General features: G+C 42.6%; 1 non-coding gene across 1 annotated transcript; it reads right to left on the bottom strand.

Annotated features, from left to right (window-relative positions):
- Positions 1–3,957: 3,957 nt before the first annotated feature.
- TRNAG-UCC (transfer RNA glycine (anticodon UCC)) lies at positions 3,958–4,029 on the bottom strand. Its single transcript has one exon. It is a non-coding gene; the product is annotated as a tRNA-Gly (tRNA).
- Positions 4,030–9,822: the final 5,793 nt, after the last annotated feature.

Below are 9,822 nucleotides of genomic sequence, written 5' to 3'. Positions count from 1 at the left end.
ACGAAGGTAGTTTTCAAATAATGATAGGAAGTTATCTTGATTATTTTAAGTGGTTATATATGTAGTTAGGCTATTCCATTTCCTCATCGCCTGTGGAAAAAATGAAAACTCAAAGCAGTTAGTTTCGAAGCGGCATTCTTGAAGAGATTGGGGGGTGTTTATGAAGTGACGGTCTAGCTTGTGAGTTAGGTAGGTATTTCCTGCTACCAATACGAAACGCATTGTGAAAATTTTGAAACATCGTTTTCATGGCGTGCGAGTTTCGCCCGGTTACTGAGGATTAGTATTCCAGCCTTTTCCACTAGTTCGGAGGGGGACTCAGATATGCGGTATTTGTGAAAATAAACCTTACTACTCTCCTTTGCACGCTCTCTAGTTTATTAGTTAAGTTATCTGTGGATGAGAACCAAGCGACGGTAGCGCACTCGAGTACTGTTCTAACAAATGTGTTATAGGCAAGAAGCTTTGTTGGGTGCGGTGCTGAATGGAGGCGCTTTTTCGGGAAGAATAGCCGTTGTATAGCAGGGGACGTTACGTGATTTACGTGTGCCTCCCACCTCAAGTCATGTGATATGATTAGTCAAAAATACTTGTGTTGTTTAACTGGGGTTAGTTTGGTGTTGCCGAGTGTGTAAGAAAAGTCTGCTCTAATGTTTTGCTTGGTTATACTAAGTAAAGCTGATTCACCTATATTTAATGTCTTTGCCGCCCCATGCGCCATTTCAATACTGATTTTAGATAGTTTTCGAGGCTTAGGTGGTCATTGGGACACTTAATTTCCTTATATGCTATGCAATCGTCGTAAAAAAGCCAGATGTTAGTCCTAATAGATGCGGGTAGATCATTAATAACAGAGCGGAAATAAAATTGGAGCTATGACACTACCCTGAGGCACACCTGATGTAACTTCGGTTCTTTCAGTTTTTTGGTAATTAATTTCGACAAACTGTGTACGGTCTCTTAGGTATGCACTGAACCAGTCACTAATTGGCATTTTAACTAATACTGATTCAATTTTTATAGATATCTTTTATGGGAAACCGATCAATTACTTTGGAGAAGTCAAGTAGAAATAGATCTATCTGTTTTTGGTTGTCAATGACTTGTAACAATTCGTGTAATAATTCAGTCAATCGAATTACTCTAGAAAGAAAGACCTTTGCGGAAACCATGCTGGAATGATAATAGAAAGTGTTTTTCTTCGGCGTAAGTAGCAATGAGTTTGAGGATGATGTACTCAAGCAATATACTTATACTGGCTAGTGAAGTAGGACGGAAATTGGAAGCGTCAGTTTTGTTGCCTTCTTTGCGAATTAGGATTACCTTAGCCATTTTCCATTCGCTTAGGACAGAACATGTTATTAAAGATTTGTTAAATATTAGGAATAAATATTTGGAAATCCATTCAGCATATCGCCTTAAATATTTGTTTGGTATATCGTCAGGTCCAGCTTTCTCTTCGCAGTCTAGTTTTAACAACAAATTAAGCATTCCTGCTGCATTTAGGGCGATCGTATCTATTCTATCCGAACTGTGTGAGTTAACATGGCATGCGATCATGTCATCATTGGTGAAAATAGATTTAATACAGTTGCTCATTAGCTTTGCGCTTTCTTTACTTTCTTCTGGACACAAAATATTGTCATTTTGGCTTTTAGGCATAAGATAATTCCAGAATTTTTATGGTGATTTTTTAAGCAAGTTAGTTACCCTATAATTTATTTATTTTGGATTTCGTAGAAGTTATTGCTGAAGTAAGGGATAGACGAGTTTGGAAATTACGTTTTTTTTTAACAATTTTCTGAGTCGCCTTATGTTGCGTTTAGCGTGTATAATGCCGCGGTTTATCCAAGGGTTATGCTTTTCAATGTGTTATATTTTAATAAGGATGCCATCATCATCATCAGCATAGCTACGCCCACTGCAGGCCAAAGGCCTCTCCCATACTTCTCCAACTACCCGGTCGTGCGCTAATTCTGGCCATATTCTCCCTGCAAACTTCTTAACCTCATCCACCCACCTAACTTTCTGCCGCCCCCGCTACGCTTCCCTTCTCTTGGAATCCAGTCCGTAACTCTAAATGCCCATCGGTTATCTTCCCTCCTCATTAGATGCCCTGGCCATGCCCATTTCTTTTGCTTGATTTCAACTAAAATGTCATTATATCGCGTTTGTTCCCTCACCCAATCTACTCTCTTCTTATCATCCTTAACACTACACCCATCATTCTTCTTTCCATAGCTCGTTGCGTCGTCCTCAATTTAAGTAGAAACCTTTTCTTAAGCCTCCAGGTTTCTGCCCCGTAAGTGAGTACTGGTAAGACACAGCTGTTATACACTTTTCCATTTGGGGATAATGGTCACCTGCTGTTCATGATCTGAGAATGCCTGCCAAACACAACCCAGCCCATTTTTATTCTTCTGATTATTTCAGTCTCATGATCTGGATCCGCGGTCACTACCTGCCCTAAGTAGATGTAATCCCTTACCACTTCCAGTACCTCGCTACCTAATGTAAACTGCTGCTTTCATCCGAGACTACTAAACACTTCTTTAGTTTTCTGCAGAATAATTTTTATACCCACCCTTCTGCTTTGCCTGTCCAGGTCATTGAGCATGCATAGCACTTGGTCCCCTGAGTTACTAAGCAAGGCAATATCACCAGTGAATAGTAAGTTACAAAGGTATTCCCCATTAACTCTTATTCCCAATTCTTCCCTATCCAGGTCTCTGAATACCTCCTGTAAACACGCTGTGAATGCCATTGGATAGATCGTATCTCCTTGTCTAACGCCCTTGTTTATTGGGATTTTGTTGCTTTCTTTATGGAGGGCTACGGTGGCTGTGGAGCCGCTATATATATCTTTCAGTATTTTTACATTCGGCTCATCTACACCCTGATTCCGCAATGCCTCCATTAGTGCTGAGGTTTCGACTGAATCAAATAATTTCTCCTAATAAGGATGTCATTTGGAATAAGAAAAATATGGTGTTATCAAATCTCTGCGAAAGCAATTCAACGTCTGAAACAGGTTTCCTAACAAGCTGCTCTTAAAAACTAAATTCTCAGAAAAATTGAGCGACAAAGCTACAATCATTTTTAAAATCAGGATAAGTAACAAGTGACTTGAAAGCTGCTATACAGTCATGCACTAGGATCGAACACACCACTACGTTATGGTTTGATATACCACCTGGTAGACGAACACCAACTTTATCTGGAGGGACATGATCGGTCAAGAACACTAGGTAAAGTATATTCGTGGAACTACCTTGTACACTAGTAGGTTGCATTACAATTTCATAAATATTTACAGTAAACTTAATATCAATGAGTATCACACAGTAATATCACAGTTTAGTCTGTACAGTTTGAGCTATATTTTACATTAAACAAGGTTTTAAACAAAAGGTGTGCTTCCTTCAGACAAGTTTCTATTAGAAGCACAGTTAACTTCTGCAATATTTCACCAATCATGAGAGATTAGGTATCAAAACACAATACGGGTCCAGGAAACACAACTAAAGAGCGCAACTGTCATGAGCCGATGTGTTTATAGTAGAAGTCTGGAATGGTTTAACTGAACAAAACACTAAGGTGACTGTTGGGGCATGTTGGTAGGACATGAATGCAGTTTTTTGCGCACAAGATGAGGACAAAGAACGGGCTGAGACGCATGAGCGCATCTCAGCCTCTTCTTCGTCCTCGTCTTCTGCGCGAAAAGCTGCATTCATGTCCTTTATTAAAGCAAGGCTTCTTTTTCTTTTTTCGTCTCTCCCGCCCTCTGTTTGTTCTTATGGTACTCATTATTTTAGTTCTATTCCACAAGGATTATAGAGCAAAGCCTGCATGCTTAAAAGATGATGAACATGTAACCCGGGCGACAGCTGCTTAGCACTACTGCTGAGTTTCCTCAAAAAAATAACAAAATAGATAGGCAAAGAAGAAAAAAAATAATGCGTCGGCCGGGAATCGAACCCGGGTCAACTGCTTGGAAGGCAGCTATGCTAACCACTATACCACCGACGCCGCCGTTTCGTTGCTTCGAGACTACGGCTTATATAGGTTGGATATATTTAGACTCCGGCGAGAAGACCTTCGTCGTTGGCGAGAGAAGGAGGAAACGAGTCTGCAGCATCTATGGGCGGACTTGGTCGAAATGACGCTAACTTATTTCTCCAGACAAATGTGTCATTTCTCCTGTCTGTTCCATTTTATTCTCGCATAAGGGTGGACACATGGACAATGCGATAAACAATGGCCCTTGCATACAAGAGTATCGCTTGAGCGCACACAATGAACACTTGTCGTTCGGAACTTCTATAACGCAGGTGGATCTGCTTTTCCTACGGAGTTATGTGCAGTAACGCCTCAAGCGTTCGTTCTTAAAAGCAGTATTGCCATTTCCTGACCCCCCCCCCCTTTACTTTAACCTTCTTACTACATTGCTGTGTAGCTGTGCCAAGAAAAACATATGGACGAATCCCGAGGATTGCGCAATCTAAAAATGTCACCCATTCCCGTGATTGCCACTGGGCATGTTTCACTGGGCGCATGCCACTGCGCAGGTGACGGTGGCTATGTGACGGTGGTTGTGCGAAACTGGGTAGGTGTCGCTCTTTATTGCACCTTTTGAACCCGAACTTGGGTGTGTGCCACTAGCTATGGTTCACACTTCAATGAACGTCTTCGACAGCAATATGGGAACATTTTGGAATCTGGGGAGTACAATCAACCTCTCTAGATGGCGTTGATAGATTACGAAAAGGTATTTGATTCAGTACAGATCAGGAGGCATTGCGTAATCAAGGAGTACAGGAGGGATACAAGTAGAAGAATTCGCCTTTAGCGTTATGACCAAAGAAATGGAATTAGTTACCCTCCAAAATTCCCACGTTAACGCAGACTTCAATATTTCATTCAGAATTACTAACGTATCTAGAATCCTAGCACTTGTAGTAAGAAAATATTCAAGCTATTAGACTGGGAACACTGAGCGAGGATCAACAGTGAATATCTCAGAAACTTTTGGTTCGCCGATGACATTGTCCTGTTCAACAACACTGTGAATTAAATGCAACAAGCGATTAAGGACCTTAATTGAGAAAGTGTAAGTGTAGGGTCGAAGATTAATACGCAGAAGACAAATGACTTTCCACAGCCTGCCAAGGGAACAAGAATTCATAATCGGCAGTCAGCCTCTAGAGTCTGTGCAGCAGTACGTTTATCTTAATTAGTCGCTAGGGGCCCTGGTTATGTAAAAGAAATTTACAGAAGAATAAGAATGGGTTGGAGTGCATAAGGTAGGCATTACCATATCATGACTGGGAGCTTGCCACTGTCGTTGATAAGAAAGGAGTGCAATCATTGCATTTCTACCAGTGCTAACCCATAGGGCACAAATTCAGAGATTAACATAGAAGCTTGAGATTTTAAGGACCGCGCCAAGAACGATAAAACGAGAAATTTTAGGCGTAACGTTAACACGCAGGAAGACAGCGGTACGGATCAGAAACCAAAGGGTAATGGCCAATATGCTAGTTGACATTAAGAGAAAAAAAAAATGTAGCTGGGCAGGCCATGTAATGCGTAGTAGCAATAACAGGTGGACGAGTCAAGGTACAGAATGGGTACCAAGGTAAGCTGTTGAGGACAGCAGAAAATTAGGTGGGGGGATGAAATTAGGACATCTGCAGGCGCAACTTGGAATCAGCTAGCGGAAGACGGGTGTTTGACCAGGTGCAATGACCATCACTGTGGCAGAGCCTCGCACACAATCTATGCTTCCGGTGAGGCCTGGTACATTTCTCTCGGATTGCGGAACCCGACACTACCAATGACTACCGCTAGCAACGACACCACCAACGACGCAGCCACCGTTGCACGCCGTTCGACAACACAGTCTTCTGCGTTGTTTACCTCAATATCATAAAATCTCGGCACGCCAAGAGCCGGTCAGTATGCCTCAACTCTGCTTGCAGAGTTGCACCCGAGTGGGTGCCCAGACGTCGACAACGCAAGGTGACGTCATCAACGCCCAAGACAATGCTCCCTGTGTCATCTCGTGGCACCATCCCGCTGCACAATGGCTGGCCAGCTTAAATAAAACTTGGCTACGGTGCCAGCATGTTCGCGTCCCCTGGCACAAATCTTTTCTTTAGAATGGTCTTCAGTGTAATCGGTTGAACACACTCCAAAAGAGCGTCGTGTTCGATGTCATAAAATGACAAAACGCAACACGTTTTCGATCGTCTCTTCAGATTTGCACGAGTCACATATAGGCGTGTCGAACATTCCAATAAGGAATGAGTAGGTTTTCGTAAAAGGAAACCCTAAGCAGGGACTGTACGGTAAAATTGCATCATTGCGGGAGAAGTGAGATAGAATCTGAAGCTTAAATGTAGGATGAAGCAGGTGGATACTACATTCCGAGACAATAGGAGTGTTGCACGAAGTGTTAATCTTTGTTTGAGCAAGTAAACCGAGACCCTTGTCGGTTCTTCACAAGGGTATGGGAATTGTCAGGGTTTCTTCATGGGCTGACAAGGCGGCATCATCAGAAAGGTCATTACCGACAACGCCACAGTGCCGCGGAACCTATTGCAAGATGAGTTCAAGACATAGCATGTGCAGTGTTCGGTAAGACGGGAAATGCGCAAAATCGCTGCACGCGGATTAAGTTGGGGTGCCACAGACTCCAGATTTCATCAGGCCAGGACAGCGGCTACATGAGAGTACTGAATAGGTGATCTGCACGCAATGCTGGCAATAAAGTCTATACGAGCGGAAATCTAAGCCTAACCTCAATGACTTTATAGCATTCTGAACAAAACAAGACAAAATATGGCTTCATCACATCAGGTTCGCGACAACATACCAAGCAGCTGCGTGATAGTTTATGCAGCAAATGCAGGAAGAAGTCTTGCTTTCCGCTTTTTTTTCTTCTGCTAAACCAATCATTTTACGGCGATGAAACGCCGATCGCCCTTTGGCGACAAAAAAAATAATTACTCTACTCTACCCTCCGATTGCTTTTAGGTGCGACTTTAACACCTCCAGCGCGAACAACAATCACACATGCTCACTATGTGCGAGCCGGTACGGCAGGCTTCACACGCAACATGTGACGCACTGCCACAAGATTACCGGCTAGCTATGACGATGCACTGGCAAAATTACCATATGAAACACAGACAGGGAATTTCCGTCTAGCTCTTCGAGAACTACGAAGGAGCTAAAAGAGAAATGACGCGAAGAGGAAACATTTTGGGACGCTCCTCAAAAATTATCCTAAAGCTTGCGTAGTCCATGCACTTATTCGCCAAGGGACTACTTTCCTCTACAGAGCAAGGACAGGCTTTCCTAAATACACGCATGGATAAGGCAGGAAGACCGATTTTCTTGCTTTGCGCTTTATGGTGTGGCTGTTGCTATGGAACACTTCTGGTTGTGCCCGCAGTTCGAAGAGGAAAGAAAAGGCATTACTTCACGGATAATAGACGGGGCTCTTCAGCACGCTGGTGTTGAGGACGGAGAAATCGGGCATGCCCTGCGTCCGTTCATTACCTTCATTCGCTACGCTGAATTGATGAACATTTGTGTTAACCTTCGACAAATAAGTGTACTAGCTGCTCCGATAGCACAACCACCACCACAACCGCGTTAGTGCTGCCTGCTTAGAGGCGATGTCTTACCCTTTGAAGGGATTAGCGACACTTCAATGGTCTTGGGTTTAGCACACGACAACCTAGTGGAGAAAAATCACCAGGTATGTATATTACCGCATGTTATACAAAAGTACTTAGAAGCACAAAAGAACACATACAGCACCGTAGGACTTAGTGTGCGTTGTCTCTAAAACTACCGGACAAAGCGATAATTTCGTTTCCGTACACACTTACGAAGTGAAATTCACTATAGGCCGGGGTAGTAACAGCGAAATGACGTCACAAACAGAAATACGCATGACAGGACAAGTTGTGCCCTAACTTTTTTTGCAAATTTTGAAGCTAACATCGGTCAAAGTAACATTTACAAGAACAATTTCTCGCAATCGAGCTCTGACGATATCTTTTGTCCTGTTATGAAGCTAAAAGCTTCTATCAGCAAGGAAATTATATTTATGATGTCTTCAAAGGCACCGTGCATGAAGAAAGGTGAATGGATGAAAGCGAATCGTGCTATGACACGGACAGCAAAAATAAAAATATTCAGAGGTCAGTTTGACACCGCCTGCAGCTGTCGCCTTCTGGCGATACTCTTTGCTGATTTGGATAGCGTGTTTTGCAAAGTATGTGGTTCCCAAGAGGAATAAATTTAAGACTACATATATGTTTACCGAAATGACTTTCTCTTTCACATGTGAGAGAAGCGACTGATCATTAAGAACGAATACTTGGACCTTCATTCCTCTTTACTCAAACTGGTGTAAATTGCACATTAGGAAACTAATACAGTGTATTTAGGACATCAGGAGCGGAATATCAAATCAATAAGTCAATGCCTATGTTAAACTTCTCGACAAATCACTATCATTTTTTTACTATATATTGTATGCCTTTTGATCCATTTCCTATCATGCTGTTGTGATTTTTCTGTATCGAATATTTTTTTTGCTCTGGTAATATTAGAAGGAGTAATTACACAATCGTTACCATTTACGCCTAATCTTGACCTGCAGACACACACGAGCAGCAAGCAGCGGAATGTCTTCAAGGAAACTTAAAAAAAGAAAACATACTTAATAATATCTGTTAAGGGGAGCTCATATTGTCATATTCTTCTAATTTATCTTTGGGACTTCTTGCGGTAAATATTCTGCTTTGGTTGCCTTTCTGGATTGGTGATGCCATCCGCTCGCATCACTATGCGCCGCATGTCGCCAGCATACGCGGTACACTTGTACGATGTTAAAGCGCGTTATCGAGAATTTTGAGAAGACAAAATAGAAGCTTTTAGCGGCAAAAACATTTCTCTCGCATGCAGCCATATAGTTCACATTTATTTTTCCAATAAAATTGGAATCTTCAGGGTCTGGTGAAATATTCAGAATCAACCAAACACTTGTGTCGGCTTGACGCTTTCTTTCCTTTTTCTTTATTTATGTTGTTACAGCGACGAGTTCGAGCTCTCAATCAAGGCACTTTGCAAGGCCAGCTTCATATGCTCTGCTCATGACCAACAAATAGCATTTTACAGCAGGCGTAGCAGCCATGAGCAGGTGACGACAGAGGGAGAGTGCGACCAGGAACAACCTGCAGACGCTGATAGATACAATATATAAATTCATCTTGCGCTGCTTGGAACATAGATTATAAGATTGTTTTGTAGGTTCTTGTCATACGCATTATTTCGTAGCTTCCTAGCTTTACATCTAGGAAGTCATGGCCAACTCTTTATTCAGACCTCTTCGTACATTGCTTTGACAACAACACCATACTGCGCTAGTGGTCTTCAAAAGGCCAATGAGCAAATTTTGCCACCGATTCCGTTTGCTTACAGCGTCCTAGCTGCTCTATTTGCTCTTCCCCGTATGCTGTCACGATGTAACTACTTCAAGGGGCACTTTATATAGGCGCTATCTCCATGTACCGCTTTCAAAGAGAATGAACTGAATAAATAACTGACCTCTATGTCTGTGTGAACTAGCTCCCCCACCGCTCTTCACAGCCCCAAAAATTGCGGCAAAGGGCATGGTGTTGCGACCGGGCGTCAAAAAGCGAGGCGCTTTGGAGACGGTGTTCTCATGCCAGAGAGCTGAGAAATGGCGTTGCCCGCGAAAACCGGTCCAATACTGCAAGGCAAGTTAGGCAAGACGATATC

The sequence above is a fragment of the Dermacentor albipictus genome, unplaced genomic scaffold, assembly GCF_038994185.2.
Source record: "Dermacentor albipictus isolate Rhodes 1998 colony unplaced genomic scaffold, USDA_Dalb.pri_finalv2 scaffold_15, whole genome shotgun sequence".
Taxonomy (NCBI): Eukaryota; Metazoa; Arthropoda; class Arachnida; order Ixodida; family Ixodidae; genus Dermacentor; species Dermacentor albipictus.
Note: the sequence above shows the minus strand (reverse complement) of the source record. Positions and strands in the feature narration are given on the sequence as shown.